General features: G+C 42.5%; 1 protein-coding gene across 4 annotated transcripts in view; it reads left to right on the forward strand.

Moving 5' to 3' along the window:
• Positions 1 to 12,076: 12,076 nt before the first annotated feature.
• The window catches only part of ZFYVE9 (zinc finger FYVE-type containing 9), a 209,133-nt gene continuing 202,238 nt past the window's right edge, over positions 12,077 to 18,971 (forward strand). For 2 of the 4 annotated variants that reach the window (XM_050802611.1, XM_050802631.1), the window contains exon 1: positions 12,077 to 12,482. The gene's annotated coding sequence lies outside the window, so the exon portion shown is untranslated. The remainder of the gene's footprint in view (positions 12,483 to 18,971) is intronic. The other 2 variants (XM_050802616.1, XM_050802624.1) reach the window with 2 other exon arrangements.

Here is an 18,971-nt window from a genome sequence, read left to right on the forward strand (position 1 = left end):
TCAAGACATAGGCATAGGCAAAGACTTCATGACTAAAACACCAAAAGGAATGGCAACAAAAGCCAGAATCAACAAATGGGATCTAATTAAACTAAAGAACTTTTGCACAGCAAAAGAAACTATCATCAGAGTGAACAGGAAATCTACAGAATGGGAGAAAATTTTTGCAATTATCCATCTGACAAAGGGCTAATATCCAGAATCTACAAGGAACTTAAATTTATAAACAAACCACCCCATCAAAAAGTGGGTGAAGAATATGAACAGACACTTCTCAAAATAAGACATTTATATGGACAACAAACATATGAAAAAAAGCTCATCATCACTAGTCATTAGAGAGCTGTAAATCAAAACTTTCCTCCTCAGTCCAGTCCATGTTTACATCATTAGAAGCCAGGTTTTCACACTCTAGCCCAGGATCTTTGAGATACCATCCCATGCCACTTAGAATGGCGATTATTAAAAAGTCAGGAAACAACAGATGCTGGAGAGGATGTGGAGAAACAGGAACACTTTTACACTGTTGGTGGGAGTGTAAATTAGTTCAACCATTGTGGAAGACAGTGTGGTGATTCCTCAAGGTTCTAGAACCAGAAATACCATTTGACCCAGCAATCCCATTACTGGGTATATACTCAAAGGATTATAAATCATTCTATTATAAAGACACATGGACATGTATGTTTATTGCAGCACTATTCACAAGCAAAGACTTGGAACCTACCCAAATGCCCATCAATGATAGACTGGATAAAGGAAATGTGGCACATATACGCCATGGAATACTAAGGAGACATAAAAAAGGAGGAGTTCATGTCCTTTGCAGGGACATGAATGAAGCTGGAAACCATCTCAGCAAACTAACACAGGAGCAGAAAACCAAACACTGCATGTTCTCACTCATAAGTGGGAGCTGAACAATGAGAACACATGGACACAGGGAGGGGAACATCACACAACAGGGCCTGTTGAGGGGTGGGGGGCTGGGGAGGGATAGCATTAGGATAAATACCTAATGTAGGTGATGGGTTGATGGGTACAGCAAACCACCATGACAAGTGTGTATACCTATGTAACAAATCTGCATGTTCTGCACATGTATCCCAGAACTTAAAGTATAATAAAAAAAAATAGTGAACCCATTATCTTTTAATATATAACTTATTTTAATGAAAGTAACTATATTTTCCAAAACAAAAAAGTGAGAAGAGTGGCATTGTTGACACTTTTGCAAATCTCTTTAAAGTCTGAAAGACTTTAGAAAAGACAGTTGGATTCTTGTATCTGCTTCAGCATTCAATCTGTTGGAAAATGCTGTATATGAAGAAAATCTGTCCTCACACAGATATGCCAATGGAAAAGTAAGGAGTATTTTAATAGTCATTTCTGATATTTGTGGATATTTTTTATACTACATCAAAACTTGACAAGTGGTAATTTCTTTTCCTTCCTTCCTTCCCTCCCTCCCTCCCTCCTTCCTTCTTTCTCTCTTTCCTTTCTTTCTTTCTAAAACTTGAGAAGTGGTAATTTCTTTCTTTTCCTTCCTTTCTTTCTTTTTTTTTTTTTTTTGGCAGGGTCTCATTGTCAACCAGGATGGAGTGCAATGGTGCAATCATAGCTCACTGCAGCCTCAACCTCGTGGCTCAGGTGATCTTCCCACCTCAGCCTCCCAAGTAGCTGGGACTACAAGAATGTGCCACCATGCCCAGCTAATTTTTAAGTATTTGTAGAGACAGGATCTCACTATGTTACCCAGGCTGGTCTCGAATTCCTGGCCTCAAGCAATCCTCCTGCCTCAGCCTGCCATAGTGCCGGGATTATGGGTGTGAGCCACCATGTCTGGCCACAGGTGTAATGTATTAAAGGTGAGTTGCAATGCGGACTCTGAAACTGAATCAGTGAACTTTTCATACTGTTACATTAAATCCATTGCTCTATATTACAATGGATAGATACTTTATCCATATGTGCTTTTTTTTTTCTTTTTCTTTTTTTTCAGACAGTCTAAGATACTAAAGTATCTTAAATAGATACTTTATCTATATGTGCTTTTTTTTCTTTTTCTTTTTTTTCAGACAGTCTCACTCTGTCGCCCAGGCTGGAGTCCAGTTGCGCAATCTCGGCTCACTGCAACCTCTGCCTCCCAGGTTCAAGTGATTCTCCTGCCTCAGCCTGTAATCCTCAGCTGGGATTACAGGCACCCGCCACCATGCCCAGCTAATTTTAATATTTTTAGTAGAGATGGGGTTTCACCATGTTGGACAGGCTGGTCTTGAACTTCTGACCTCAGGTGATCTGTCCACCTCAGCCTCCCAAAGTGTTGGGATTACAGGTATGAGCCACTGGGCCTGGCCTATATGTACTTTTGTAACATCATGCATTCGTTATTTGAAAAAATACTGGTTCATGGCCGGGTGTGGTGGCTCACGCCTATAATCCCAGCACTTAGGGAGGCTGAGGCAGGCAGATCACCTGAGGTCAGGAGTTTGAGACCAGCCTGGCCAACATGGTGAAACCCCATCTCTACTAAAAATACAAAAATTACCCGGGTGTGGTGGCATGTGCCTGTAATCCCAGCTACTTGGGAGGCTGAGGCAGGAGAATCACTTGAGCCTGGGAGGGAGAGGTTGCGGTGAGCTGAGATCTGCGCCATTGCACTCCAGCCTGGGTGACAGAGCAAGACTCTGTCTCAAGAAAAAAGAAAAAAAAAAGAAAAAATACTGGTTCACTAAGTTATGCAGATCTTCCACATGTTGACACATTTCACTATAGGATATTTAAAAAAAAAACCCAACAGCTAATATCTCTACCCATCTCTTCAGAAAAGTTTAGAAAGCTCTCAAGTTCATAGTGGTGAATACGAGTTTTTCAAAATTCTAATTTACTTATTTATTTATTTATTTTTAAGACAGAGTCTCACTCTGTTGCCCAGGCTGGAGTACAGTGGCGCAATCTCGGCTCACTGCAACCTCCACCTCCCTGCAACCTCCGCCTCCCGGATTCAAACGATTCTCCTGCCTCAGCCTCCAGAGTAGCTGGGACTACAGGCACTCACCACCACTCCCGGCTAATTTTCGTATTTTCAGTAGAGACGGGGTTTTGCCATGTTGGTCAGGCTGGTCTCGGACTCCTGATGTTGGGTGGTCTTCCCATCTTGGCTTCCCAAAGTGCTGGGATTACAGGTTGAGTCACTGCACCTGGCCTCAAAATTCTAATATTCATTTGAAAACTTGAATTTTATCATTGGCAACAAATACTGTTAGTTGTTTTCCTGGAAGTGACAGTCTTACTTTGTCCATTTTCTAGAAAATGTCTGCCAAATTTCCAACTCTGGATAACCATAGCTTGTCTGTTGTTCAAGGTAAAAATGATGTTCAAACAAAACTGGGGCACGTGTGTGTGTGCATGAGTGTGTGTGTGTGTTTGTATTTTCTAGCTGTGCTCAGTGAAATAGCCTAGAAGCAATGACATTATAGCAGCAATGAAAACAACTAGCACATAGGTTTTTATTTCTAATGACCACTCTTTATTAAGTGGAACTTGGGCTTTTAGGGGAATGGGTGATTCCAGGGATGGGGCTGGGAAAGTACAAGGTGCCCCTGGGACACAGCACCAGAAAGTAAGGGAAGTCTTAAAAAATGATGAAGAAATGTTAAAAGAATACAGAAACCAGCTGAATCTGAAACAATTTGTGCATCTCTATATAATAATCATTACATAATTCATAGAATAAAAATCAATGAGTTTATCTGATATAAACAAAGTAATAAATGAATAAATGGAGAATAAAAAAGCTATCCCTTATAGCAGAAAGACAAATTTAAAATATATAAGGAATGATAATGATGGAATTAGAAAATTATCATTTGGCGACCATTATAGTAATATTGGCTCAAGCAAGAATAACAAATGAATGTTAAAAGTAGATAGTCTCGGCCGGGCTCGGTGGCTCAAGCCTGTAATCCCAGCACTTTGGGAGGCCGAGACGGGTGGATCACGAGGTCAGGAGGTCGAGACCATCCTGGCTAACACGGTGAAACCCCGTCTCTACTAAAAAATACAAAAAACTAGCCGGGCGAGATGGCGGGCGCCTGTAGTCCCAGCTACTCGGGAGGCTGAGGCAGGAGAATGGCGTAAACCCCGGAGGCGGAGCTTGCAGTGAGCTGAGATCCGGCCACTGCACTCCAGCCCGGGCGACACAGCGAGACTCCGTCTCAAAAAAAAAAAAAAAAAAAAAAAAAAAAGTGGATAGTCTCAAATTATCTCCCACAAGATATTTAATAATCACAAAGAGAAAAACCGTTACTTTACAGTGGAGAAATCTGGTTGATACCATCTTTTTTTTTTTTTTTTCGAGACGGATTTTCGCTCTGTCGCCCGTGCTAGAGTACAGTGGTGCGATCTCGGCTCACTGCAAATCCCACCTCCTGGGTTCACGCCATTTTCCTGCCTCAGCCTCCCGACTAGCTGGTACTACAGGCACCCACCACCACGCCTGGCTAATATTTTTGTATTTTTAGTAGAGATAGGGTTTCACTGGGTTAGCCAGGATGGTCTCGATCTCCTGACCTTGTGATCTGCCTGCCTCAGCCTCCCAAAGTGCTAGGATTACAGGTGTGAGCCACCGCGCCCGGCTGCCAATACCATCTTAAGTGAATAAAGTTACTCTCATCAGTGATGAGACATACAAGTATCACATGACTCTGGATAAGATACACTGAGAGGGACACAACTTCAATTGTGTAGTATTACTGCCCAAAATGCATAATCTGAATTTAATAAAGAAAAATCAGAAAAACTCAAAATGAGGGATATTTTAAAAATAAATGGCCTGTATTCTTTAAAAATGTAAAGACGTAAAAGAAAAAACACCGAGAAACAGTTCCAGATTAAAGAAAATAAAAGAAACTTGAAATTTATTATAATGTGTGATCCTGCACTGGATCCTGAACCAGAACCAAAAACTTATTTTCTTTTTCTATAAATAATGTTAGGCCAGGCATGGTCGCTCACGCCTGTATTTCCAGCACTTTGGGAGGCCAAAGAGGGCGTATCTCCTGAGGTCACAAGTTCGAAATTGGCCTGGCTAACATGGCGAAAACCCATCTCTACTAAAAATACAAAAATAAGCCAGGTGTGGTGGCACACGCCTGTAGTCCCAGCTACTTGGGAGGCTGAGGCAGGAGATGGAGTCTCACTCTGTTGCCCTAGCTGGAGTTCAGTGGTGTGATCTCAGCTTACTGTAACTTCTGCCTCCCAGGGTCAAACAGTTCTTGTGCCTCAGCCACCCAAGTAGCTGGGACTACAGGTGTGATCCACCAGGCCCGGCTAATTTTTGTATTTTTAGTAGAAATGGGGTTTCACCCTTTTGGCCAGGCTGGTCTTGAACTCCTGACCTCAGGTGATCTGCCCACCTTGGCCTCTCAAAGTGCTGAGATTATGGGCATAAGCCACTGTGCCTGGCCTGAAAAAAAAAAAAAATTGTTTTTTTTGAGACAGAGTTTTGCTCTTGTTGCCCAGGCTGGTGTGCAATGGCGCAATCTCGGCTCACAGTAACCTCCACCTCCTGGGTTCAAGTGATTCTTCTGCCTCAGCCTCCTGAGTAGCTGGGATTACAGGGATGTGCCACCACGTCTGACTAATTTTGTATTTTTAGTAGAGACGGGGTTTCTCCATGTTGGTCAGGCTGGTCTCAAACTCCCAACCTCAGGTGATCTTCCCGCCTCAGCATCTCAAAATTCGGGGATTACCAGTGTGAGCCGCTGTGCCTGGCCAAATTTTTTTTTTTTTTGTAGAGATAGGGGTCTTGCTATGTTGCCCAGGCTGGTCTCATACTTGTGAGCTAAAGTGATCCTCCCACCTTGGCCTCTCAAAGTGCTGGGATTACAGGTGTGATCCATCATGCCCATCCAAGGTCACAGATGAGATCACAGTACTGTATCAATGTTAAGTTTTTAATTTTGATAATTATACTGTGATATATGTACTCTGTCTTTGTTTTGATGAAATACACAGAAAAATATTTAGGGATAGATTAGAAGATTACAATGGGCCAGGCATGGTGGCTCAGGCCTATAATCTCAGTACTTTGGGAGGCTGAGGCAGGAGGATTGCTTGAGGCCAGGAGTTTGGGACTAGCCTAAGCAACACAGTGAGACCTCGCCTCTACCAATAAATAAATAAATAAATAAATAAATAAATAAATAAATAAGCCAGGTATGGTGGTGCATGTTTGCAGTCCCAGCTACTCAGGAGGCTGAGGCAAGAGGGTTCTTTGAGCCCAGGAGTTCAAGGCTGCAGTGAGTTGTGACTGCACCACTGCACTCCAGCCTGGGCAACAGAGCAACAGTGTCTCTTAAAAAAAAAATAATAATTAGGCTGGGCACAGTGGCTCACACCTGTAATCCCAGCACGTTGGGAGGCCAAGGCAGGCAGATCACGAGGTCAAGAGATCAAGACCATCCTGGCCAACACGGTGAAACGCCTTCTCTACTAAAAATACAAAAACTAGCTGGGCTTGGTGGCATGTGCCTGTAGTCCCAGCTACTTGGGAGGCTGAGGCAGAATCACTTGAACCCAGGGGGCAGAGGTTGCTGTGAGCCAAGATCACACCACTGCACTCTAGCCTGGGTGGCTGAGCGAGACTTCGTCTCAGAAAAAAAAAAAAATTACAATAGCCTCTTTATACATCTGATATGGTTTGGCTATGTCCCCACTGAAATCTCATCTTGAATTGTAATAATCCTGTGTCATGGCCAGGGGAGGTGGCTCACACCTGTAATCCCAGCACTTTGGGAGGCCGAGACAGGCGGATCACAAGTTCAGGAGTTTGAGACCAGCCTGGCCAATATGGTGAAACCTCATCTCTACTAAAAAACTAAAAAAATTAGCCGGGCATGGTGGTGCATGCTTGTAATCTCAGCTACTTGGGAGGCTGAGGCAGAATCGCTTGAACCTGGGAGGTGGAGGTTACAGTGAGCCGAGATCGTGCCACTGCACTCCAGCCTGGGCAACAGAGTGAGACTCCATTAAAAAAAAAAAAAATCCCGTGTCAAGGGTGGGACCAGGTGGAGATAATTGAATCATGGGGGCAGTTCTCCCTCCCCACACTGTTCTCATGATAGTGAGTTCTCATGAGATCTGACAATTTTATAAGGGGCTTTCCCTTTTGTTTGGCACTCATTCTCTCTCCTGCTGCCCTGTGAAGAGATGCCTTCTACCATGATTGTAAGTTTCCTGAGGCTTCCCCAGCCATGCAGAACTGTGAGTGAATTAAACCTCTTCATTATAAATTACTCAGTCTCAGATATTTCTTCATAACAGCTTGAGAACAGACAAATACAAAATCTATATCTCTCTATAGAGATAGAAGAAACATAGAGCAAGAGTGAGACAGAGAGTGATGAAGCAAATGTGGTTAGATATGGGTGAAAAGTATGTGGGATTTTGGGGTACTATTTTTTCAACTTTTCTTTAAATCTGATATTATTCCAAAATTAAAAAATCAAAAAATTCCACAAACATATAACATTTTGAACTATTTCCTTCTAAGTATCATATTTATATATTTTGTAAGTATAAAAAGCACATAATTGGGATAATAGTCTTTTTTTACTTAACACTGTGTCTTATTAACTTGATATTGAATCATTAGCAGTTTTCAATATTTAAAATTATTTAAAAACAATTGTTAATGGATGCATAATACTTCTTTGTGTTGAGTGGTTTTTTTTTTTTTTTTTTTTTTTTTTTTTAATGGAGTTTCCCTCTAGTTGCCCAGACTGGAGTGCAGTGGCATGATCTCAGCTCACTGCAACCTCTGCCTCCCAGGTTCAAGCAATTCTCCTGCCTCAGCCTCCTGAGTAGCTGGGATTACAGGCATGCACCACCATGCCCAGCTAATTTCTATATTTTTAGTAGAGATGGGGTTTTGCCATGTTGGCCAGGCTGATCTCAAACTCCTGACCTCAGATGATCCACTCACCTTGGCCTCCCAAAGTGCTGGGATTACAGGCTTGGGTCAAAGTGCCTGGCATGTGGAGGCATTTTAATTTAATTTATTTAGGGTTTTCCTCACATTATGTTATAAACTTACAGTAAAACCTACAATTAACATATTTTTGCATATATCTTTGTCCATATATTTGATTAGTTACATATCCTCATCTCCTAGAATGAGAACTGCTTTGCTAATTTTTTAAAAATAATTTTTTTACTTTTAGAGGCAGGGTCTCACTCTGTCTCCAAGGCTGGAGTGTAGTGGGGCAATCATAGCTTACTGTAACCTCAAACTCCTGGGCTCAAGCGATCCTCCTGCCTCAGCCTCCCAAGTAGCCTGGACTATAGGCTCTTGCCACCATGCCTGGTAACTTTTTTTTTTTTTTTGAGACGGAGTTTCACTTTGTTGCCCAGTCTGGAGTGCAGTGGCGTGGTCTCAGCTCACCGCAACCTCCGCCTCCTGGGTTCAAGTGATTCTCCTGCCTCAGCCTCCTGAGTAGCTGGGATTACAGGCACATACCACCATGCCTGGCTAATTTTTGTATTTTTAGTAGAGATAGGGTTTCACCATGTTGGCCGGGATGGTCTTGATCTCCTGACCTTGTGAGCTGCCAGTCTCAGCCTCCCAAAGTGCTAGGATTACAGGTGTGAGCCACTGTGCCCGGCCAGGAGTCTTATTTTTTGTGGGCCCTGAAATTTAAGGGAAAAGTCCTAAAAAGTCACTGAGCATGTGGGATGCAGGCTATCTACAGTCTGATGAGGGAGGTTCAGTTCAGCTTAACATTCTCTGGGGTGTACTTTGTGCTGAGACTGGTTCTAGGGACACAGATATGAATCAAACACTGAACCCATCCCACAGGGGCTTACAATTTGGCAATGGAGACATATAAGTAAATAGATACTGACTCTACAGTGATGAGTAGTTACAAATTAGGAAGCACAAGGGTTAATAGGAGCATGGAAGGGGTTTTGTGCCTTCCTTTAAACAAACTTTTCTATAGTATTTACTTTTTTGTTTTTTGTTTTTTTTTTGAGACTGAGTCTTGCTCTGTTGCTCAGGCTGGAGTGCAATGGTGCGATCTTGGCTCACAGCAACCTCTGCCTCCCGCGTTGAAGTGATTTTCCTGCCCCAGCCTCCCGAGAAGCTGGAATTACAGGCACTCGCCATCATGCCTGGCTAATTTTTGTATTTTTGTAGAGATGGGGTTTCACCATGTTGGCCAGACTGATCTTGAACTCCTGACCTCAGGTGATCCACATGCCTCGGCCTCCCAAAGTGCTGGGATTACAGGCATGAGCCACCGCGCCCGACCAGTATTTACTCTTATATCCAAATAGAACATGCATTCATTCCTTCTTCCTTTTTTTCATTCAGTTCACCTATAATTTATTGAGCATATTTACTAGATCAAAGTGAGTGGCAGTGGAGTTAGACAGGAGAAGAGAAATTTAAAAAGCAAAAAAGTAAAATTTATCAGGCTTTGTAACTACTTGCCCAGGAGAAAGAGGCAAGAGTTAAGAATGAATCCAAGATTTTTGGCTTGGGCACCTGGGTGGATGATGGTGCCATTCACCAAGTCAGGAAACGGGTATCTTTTTGGCCTGAATTTTAAAAACTAATTTTAAAGAGCAAAGAATATTTTGCTTGGGGTGCTAGAGCTTAAACTCTGTTGAAAAAAAAATTCTTAGAATATTGGCTTTCTACAGGATGTAGACAGTATAAAAATGAAAGTGGGGAGGTCTACCAGGTTGGGAATACAGAGACATTTTACAGTTGCTAGCTAATAGTGGAAATCAATGCAAAATTGAGAGTAGGGTAGCCAAATCAATTGACAGAAGGCCAAAGTAGATTAAAATGAACAAGAGATTTACAGTAGAAGAGAGGAAAACAGGTGAGAGACATTTTAGGAGCAGAAGGCAAACTGAAAACGATGGAATGAAATTGTAGAGTATGAAAGGATTTAAAGTGGACTACTCTGATCGGGGAGGAGGTGGTGATGATAAAGGCAGCTGCTTTCAGCAACAAGGAGAGAAAGTGTGAAGCAAGAGGAAACTGGTCTTGGGAACAAATGAATCATCTTCTTCATGTAGTAGCTATGCCCTGGGTTGCATGATTATTCATAAACAAATGCAGGTTTCCTGTGGTGGCAGTGATCTAGGCATGAAAAATACAGTGCTAATATTAGGTTACAGAGTTAATGATCTCAATCAGTAGAAGGGCCCATTTCTCTCGACTGAAAATTTTGTAGCAACAAATGACCCTTACAGCATTTTATTAATATTGCTGAAAGCACTGTTGGGGCATCAGGTTGGGGACTGAAGGGAATCTCAGGGTCTACTTACAGCTTTTCCTTAGGTTGGATGTATTTCACATGTAAAATGGTGGTAGCATAGCACCTAATTCATAGAATCACTGCGAGGATGAATCACGGTTTCCCTTAGAGCCCCAGTTTCTCTTGTTATAGAAAGGGTATAGTGATTTTTTTGTGACTCAGGAGTATGTGGCAAAGGCACAGTTAGGATTATACAGGAACAGCTTTCATTAAGAGAGCTACTAGGTGACAGCTTCTCCGTGGTGGCTGCTCAATTATTAAATGAATCATTCCTGTAGTTTCTCATTATTATTTATCATCATTAGGCCATAACCTAAGGTAAGGTGAGATTGCCTTATAACATTTTTTATACATAAAAAATACTGGTTGCATGCTGATATCTGCTGTACAATAGAATGTCATAGGATCCAGTGCATGAGGCTCTATTCTTCTGTAGAGGGGTGTTACATAAACCCATTAGTGAAATTTAGGGAAGTTGCACCCAGACTAGGGAGGATGAAGAATGGAGCATCCATCTTTTGATAGGAATACACTTACACACACACATACACACACACACACACACACACACACAGAGAATGAGAAACAAAAACAGATGAGTACAAAATTGAGCCTAAGAAAAAGAACTGGAACCAATAAAAATTGGAACTAGCATTTATTGAGTATCTTCTATGGGCCAGTCTCTTTATCTCCAATCTGCACAACAACCAGCAAGGCAGGCAGGAGAAAACTGAGGTTCAAAAATGTTACATAACTTGCCCAGGGTCATAAAGCTATAGATGACAGAACTGGAACTGGTAGTGTCAGTATGCGTCTGACACCAAAGTCACTACACATTCTAATATACCACCACTCTGTCAAAAAAATGTATTTGGAAAATTTGGGGATCAGAGGATTTGGAGAATTATCTTTCCCTACTTCCCCTTTGACAGTCTTGTTTGTTTTTGGTTCTGACGTTTGCACCCTAGAGGGTGATTGGGATCAAATATGGGGCATCTGTAAACAGAATGATTCCATAGCCCCCACTGTGTAATAATTTCCTTCCTTCAGAGCATTACTAGGATTCGGCTGGGATGAGGGGTGGAGGTGGGAGAGAAGAGGTTGGGACGGGGAGGGTGTTAGTAAAAGATGGGTGATTCTTTGCTTACCTTTAAGTTGTTTATGAATTTCAGGACAACCCTTTGGCTATTCTCTTCTCTGGCTGGGCATATATATACATATATATTTTCATATTTGTTTTGTGGGGGTGGTGGTTTAGGTGTTAAGGGTTTCGTTGGTATCTGTAGAAAATTTCTGTAATGATCTACACAGTGGATAAAAAAAAAAAGTTAAGGTCAAAGACAATTCCTTCGTCTGTTTTGGGAGAGGAGTGTGTGTATGTTTGAAAAAAAGGTTTGTTCTGGGTCACTCTTCTTTCATCCAGACGCATTAAAGGGATTAGAACGGGGTCTCCCCGCCACCCCCGAAGCCGGGAGAGACAAACGAAGGGATTCCCTTACATTCCTGCTCTCAGGTGCGGGTCCGAGTGACAAGAACGTTCACGTACCTTCGGGAGAGAAGGAAAAGGTGCTCGGGTCTGGCGGGGGGCGGGGAACGTCAAGGGTTTGGTGGGAACTGAGGGGCTTCCGGTTCCCGGGAAGTGGAGTCCCCGGCCGGCCGCGGGCCGCGGGCTGCGCAGGGAGCGCGGGGCCCTCGCCGCCCCCAGGCCGCGCTCCTTAGCGTTCCCTGCGGCTCGTGCCCGGCGCGGCCGCCGCAGTCCCGACGCCGTAGCCGGACGTGGGGTCCAGGGGGCGCTGTGGCCCAGCGGCGCCGGCGGCAGGAGCGGCCACCCGACGCTGGAGGCTTCGCTGAGGATCCCCGCCGGCTGCACCTCGGTCGTCCCGCCGCAGCCTTGCGCCCCCGGCCTGGCTCGGCGGCGCTCCTCCGGGATCCGCGTGGCTGCCGCGGCCCGGGCGCCGATGCGGCTGGGCGGGTGCCGGGCCTCAGCAGCTGTAGCAGTAGCAGCCGCAGCCGCAGCTACCGCAGCTCCTACAGGAGTGGGAGGTTTCGCGGTGGCGCCTGGGGCCGCGCCGGTGCCCTCCGGAGGAGGCTTTCGGCTCAGGGACGACCCCCCTGGCCATGCTGAAGCGGAGGCGGCCGCTGCTCGAGGTGAGTGTGGCGCGGCGCGGTCCGGGGCTCGCCCGCCTCCCGCCGCTTGTGGGGGCCTTGGCGGCAGCCCTCGGGCCGGGCGGACGGGGCGTCCTGCCACTGCGGCCGCCTCCCCCACTCTGCGGTCCTGGGGCCTCAGCCCTTTCTGCCTGCGTCCCCCGGGAGGCTGAAGGCCGTGGGGGGCGACTAGGCCCCGCGCCGTTGGGAAGCCCTCGCCCCGGCCTCGGTTCCGGCGCGGCCCGGTGTGTGGAGCTGGGGGCCGGCAGGAGCACGGCCGCCTTTCGGGTTTGCATGGGCCCGGGCCGAGCGCAGCCTCTTAGCCTGGGCCCTGCACGTACATCCCAGAGGGAGGTAGATGACGCCTGTTTGCAAACAGCTTTGGCTTCCCCGCGTCCCATACCGAGTACCTCAGAATCCCGGTAGTGGCGGGGGAATGGGGAGGAGAAGGCGGCCAGGGTGAGAATTGGGGTGCAGAGAGTGCGGGACCAAGAGAGCCCGTGGTACTCCTAGAGTGTCATTCATGGATCTGACTTGCTCGAGAACAACCTTTTGCGTCTTATTTGAGGTGAAATTTCATCACCTGCCGGTTGCTCAGCCCAGCCTCCTTGTATTGTATTTTGTCTCTAAGCGTGGTCTGCCTTGGAGAAAGCCCCATCGCATCTTTGCGATGCTAAGTTTTCTAGATAAACACTCACAGTTATAAAAACGTCTTTTACAAAGGTCTGTCCTCCCCCCACCCCCCGCCGCCAGAGGAAATATTTTTATGCTTCAGTGTTCGGTACGAAAATGTTCCACTTAAAGAGATCCAGATAATGGTTGGCAAGAGGATTTTAAGTCCTCTTTAAGTGCCAGCTACTCTAATAAATATCTGAAGGAAATGGGACACATACTAAATTTTAGAAATAAAATGATTTGTTCTGATATTAATGTTGGAAAATGTTAGTACTTACAGTTTGATACCGTAAGTCAGATATTTATGTTTTGTGAGAAATGTGATTACAGGTTATTCCTGGTTTCCTGTTATGTGTGTGAAAGTTATAAGACTTATAGGTACTTGCAAAACTTTTATAATCATGAAAAAGTATGCTTTTTGTAGAAAATTTGGAAAGTATGGAAAGGTACCGTGTTGGCTCTTAATAAATAATAATAGGAGAAATCACCCATAATCTCACAGATTGTAAACAGTACAGGTTTATAATGGGCTTGTACTGACAGTGATTTTTAAAATTATTTCTGTATATTAGGTTTAAAATTATCTGACTGCTCCATTTTACATTGCCATTTGTATAGGACCTATAAAAATATTTTACCAAATTACATTGGAACCGTAGTTGAATTCATCAATTGAAACAGAAGAATATGGGTAACTACCTAAAAGATCCCTAACTTAACTTTCTATGCAGCATGGGGTCTCCATGTAGGGAGAAAGTTTGGCATGGTACACGTTTTTGAAGATCTACTGTCTTACATGCTGTAGGCTTGCATTGTTTTTGTCAGATTTTAAGTATTTCTGTTAATTATTGGCTTGATTACCAGTTATTTTGGTAGGTTAATTTAGATTTTTAAAAGTCTAATTCAGGCAAAGTGTGATGGCTAGGCCTACTGGGGAGGCTGAATTGGGAGGACCCCTTGATCCTAGGAGTTCCAGTCCGGCCTGGGCAATGTAAGCAAGATGCCCCCCTCCGAGGCAGGTGGATCACGAGGTCAGAAGTTCGAGACCAGCCTGGCCAATATGGTGAAACCCCGTCTCTACTAAAAATAAAAAAATTAGCCGGGTGTTGTGGCACGCACCTGTAGCCCCAGCTACTCTGGAGGCTGAGGCATGAAATCATTTGAAGCCGGGAGGCAGACGTTGCAGTGAGCCTAGATTGGGCCACTGACTCCAACCTGGGCAACAGAGCGATACTCCATTTGAATACAGTTCGAATTCAGTCGAATACAGTTCTCAGTGTGTCCCTAAAGACCACCAACATTAGAATCAGTTGAGAGTGCTTGTTATATATATAACATAGGTATTATATGTAATATATGGATTCTTGGTCCCTTGAATTGAAATTCTAGGGATGACGATGGCCCAAAGAACTTAATTTTTATCAGTCTCCCTGATTCTTAGGCCTACTGAAGTTTGAGAATCACTGATACAGTAAATTTAAAATTAACTAACCTTGCTGAGCCGAAGGAAGGTGTCTGTTTTCTAGCAAAATTACAAATCTTTAGTGGCAATAGTCATTTCTTTTTTTTTTTTCCCACTTCCTTGCAGCTCCAGCTCAAAGGATGTCATTTCTTGTAGTAAATAATCTTAGAAAGAAAAATGATATTTTGAGGGACAGCTAATCCAATCAGCAACCATTTATTGAGAGCCTCCTGTGATAGCTGTGGTGTGATAGAACACCTCGTTATTTACTTTGGCACTTAATGGACACCAATGTCATTGTCTATAAAATGCATATACTTCAGTTATTATGCTTACCTTGCAAGGCTTTTAGGATAAATACATCTGAAAAGGTATTACAATCTGTAAAATATTTTTATGGAGTTTTGGCTTTTAAGTGCCAGATCCTGTTGTAGGTATTCTGGGAAACACAAAAATGACCAAGGGCTCTACTAAACTTGTCCTGTGGAAGCAGAATACCTTTAATTAACTGTTACAAGGTAGGTCAGACAAGTGTTGTAATTGAGTGGAACGTACTAAATCTCTGTTTAAGGCGTCTGTGTCTCATCTTGCCCTTTAAGGACATTGATAATAATTTTTATATATGATTATTCCTTTCTCTTCCAATTCCTGATTCAGTGTTTTGTTTAAGGAAATAATTGTTTATTTTGCCTGGTGATAGTTTCGTATTAACTCCTTTAGAAAGGTAGAGTGAGTAGAGATGGTAATTCCTTCCTCTGTTGCTAAGCTACCACCGTTCATTCCATTCAGTAAACTTTTATTTGGCACCTTGTTAACGTGCTAGCCACAGACTGGTTGCAAGGCACAAAGCTTGTTTAAAAGATAATTGCCTGGATTTTAGCTTAAGTTCTTATGTTCCTAAAGGGATGGTGTATATATGTGTGTTTTATGGTTGTTAATTGCATAATGTGGTACAGAGTATGGAGTCGGATGTGAGCAGGAATCCTTACTACACCTCTTAGAGCAATGTGACATTTAGATTCTGAGTTTCTTATGTACTATTGGAGTAACACTACCCCTCCCAGCAAAGTAGAACAGGTTCCATGAGATAAAAGTAACCGAAAGCAATTAGCTCAGTGTTTGTCATGCAGGAGGTGCTCAATAAATGTACATTTCTTTCTTCCTTTTGGGAAAAACAAAAATCAGGCGTTGGGATTTCTGCGTGACTTAAAACTTGGTTGCTTTATTTTTTTTAGACTAAGTCTACTTTTGGAATTCTTTGGAATTTTTTTATGGAAAACAATTTCGATCTTAGTATATTTTCCATTTCAGTTTTAGCCAATAAATTAGTATTCCCTTAGTATAGGGTATACTTGTTGCAGATTATTTATTTTCAGTGTTTTACGTTGATCTTTAATTTTACTTTTGTATACTTGACCTGCATTATATAGAGCTACATTCTTGGTACGGTCAGACCTCTGTATCTGTGGGACCTACCAACCAAGGCTCAAAAATATCCACACACACACATACACACAAAAGTAATCATACACTAATAAAAATAATACAAGTAAAAACCCAAGACAGTATAACAGTTGACTTGCATAGCACTTACATTGTATTTGGCATTGTAAGTAATCTAGATATGATTTAAAGTATACAGGAGGATATGCATAGGTTATATGCGAATACTGTGCCATTTTATATAAGGGATTTGAGCATCCACAGATTTTGGTATCCTGTGGGTTCCTGGAACCAATCCTCCACAGACACAGAGAGACAACTGTATATAATAATCATTGGAAAATATATAGTTGCAGGCACTGAATAGAAATAGTTCACATATTTAGTTTTCAAAAAACTCTCAATTTATTAAATTTACTTAACTGTTTTCAGAACATAGACTTTTCCTTATAAACTGCAGTAGGCAAGAACTAGATTTAATAGCCTGTCAGTCTTATAACCTTGGACAAGTTTCTTACCCTCTTTAAGTCTCAATTTACTTTTTTATAAAATGTGACTGATAATGGTCACCTTACAGGATTATTGTGAGTATTAAATGATATAATGGGTAAATCAGAGTTCAGTCCCATGAGTCCTGTTAAATCTGGACTCTGGAAGTGGAAAATATATTTCTCTTGAGTTTTGAAAAAAGAGCTTGAAAGATTGTTAATTTGTTTTTTTGTTTGTTTGTTTGTTTTGAGATGGAGTCTCACTGTGTCGCCCAGGCTGGAGTGCAGTGGTGTGATCTTGGCTCACGGCAAGCTCCACCTCCCGGGTTCACGCCATTCTCCTGCCTCAGCCTCCTGAGTAGCTGGGACTACAGGTGCCTGCCATCACAGCTGGCTAATTTTTTTGCATTTTTAGTAGAGATGGAGTTTCACCGTGTTAGCCAGGATGGTATCCATCTCCTGACCTCATGATCTGCCCGCCTCGGCCTCCCAAAGTGCTGGGATTACAGGCGTGAGCCACCAGGCTGGCCAGATTGTTAATTATTTATATAGTTTACTAATAATAAGTAAAATCAGCATGATCCAATTTTGAACTATTAGAGATTGCTAAATTAAGGAGGAACCAAGGTGTCAGTAGAATTAGTATTTGGTTATGGGGTTAGTAGAATATCTTGTGCTTTATAATGGTAAATTTTATTTAATAAAATAATGTGAAAAGTGCTGTTTTTACAGGTTGAGCATCCCTAATCCAAAAGTCTGAAATTCGAAATGCTCAAAGATCCAAAACTTTTTGAGCACTGACATCATGTCACAAGTGGAAAATTCCACGCCTAACCTCGTGTGATGGATCACAATCAAAATAGTCAAAACTTTGTTTCATGTACAAAATTATTAAAAATAGTGTATAAAATTACCTTTAGGCTATGTGTATAAGGTATATATGAAACAAATGAATTTTGTGTTTAGATTTGCGTCGCAATTCTAATCTGTCCCGAATGCTTCTGGTTCCAAGTATTTTAGATAAGGGATACTCAATGCATAAAGTATTTTCTGTTTTACAAATTAAGTAGTACTTACATTTTTCTTTTAAATTATGGTAAACAGCCCATTTACGGAACTGAAAAAGTTAGAACAGTATTATGTATTCACAGAGTTGTGCAAACATCACTGCTCTCTAATTTTAGAACATTTTAATCACTCCAAAAAGCAATTTGTAGCCATTAACAGTCACTCCCAGGATCTCCCTAATCCTTCTAGTCCTAGGCAACTACTACTTTCTGCCTCTATGGATTTACTTATCTATTCAGGACATTTCGTGTAAGTGGAATCATACCATATATGACTGGTTTCTCTTACTTAGCATAATAGTTTTAGGGTTCAGTAGCAAGTGTCAATACTTCATTTCTTTTTATTGCTGAATAATATTCCATTGTATGGAAATACCACATTTTATTCATCAGTTGGGGCTCTTTCTACTTTTTGGCTACTATAAATAATGTTAACATACATGTGCAAATTATTGTGTGGAAATATGCTTTCATTTCTCTTGGGTATTTATAGGGATGGAATTGCTGGGCCAAATGGTAGCTGTATGTTTAACCTTTCGAGAACCTATCAGCTTGTTTTTACAAAGTAGCTGCACCTTTTTATATTCCCACCTGCATTGTATGAAGGTTCCAATTTCTTCACATCCTCACCAACACTTGTTATCTGTTTTTTTGATTATAACTATCCTAGTGAGTGTGAAGTGATAATATAAGGCTCTATTGGTGGTTCATAACTTTTTAATGTTTTTTTTAATAGAAGTGAGGTTTCATTATGTTGGCCAGGCTGGTCTGGAACTCCTAACCTCAAATGATCCACCCACAGCCTCCCAAAGTGCTGTGATTACAGGCATGAGCCACCATGCTCTTGGTTAATAACTTTTATTTACAGTCATTAGGTAAATTGTTGAAGCTTTTACTTGCAGATACATTGCCAGATTCTTTGATGATAAGGAATGTTTTTGGCATGAGGATAAAAGCTGTAGGCCAGGCACGGTGGCTCATGCCTGTAATCCCAGCACTTTGGGAGGCTGAGTTGGGCAGATAGCCTGAGATCAGGAGTTCAAGACCAGCCTGGCCAATATAGTGAAATCCCATCTCTCCTGAAAATACAAAAATTAGCTGGGCATGGTGGTGGATACCTGTAATCCCAGCTACTTGGGAGGCTGAGACAGGAGAATCGCTTGAACTGCGGAGGTAGAGGTTGCAGTGAGCCAAGACTGCACCATTGCACTCCAGCCTGGGCAAGAAAAGCGAAACTTCATCTCAAAAACAAACAAACAAAAAATAGCTGTAAACTTTCTAGTTTCCTATTTAGTAAACAGTGAACTCTGGTGGATGGAACTGATTAACCACATTGGGTGGTGATAGGAATGGTGGT

Source organism: Macaca thibetana, chromosome 1, assembly GCF_024542745.1.
Source record: "Macaca thibetana thibetana isolate TM-01 chromosome 1, ASM2454274v1, whole genome shotgun sequence".
NCBI lineage: Eukaryota > Metazoa > Chordata > Mammalia > Primates > Cercopithecidae > Macaca > Macaca thibetana.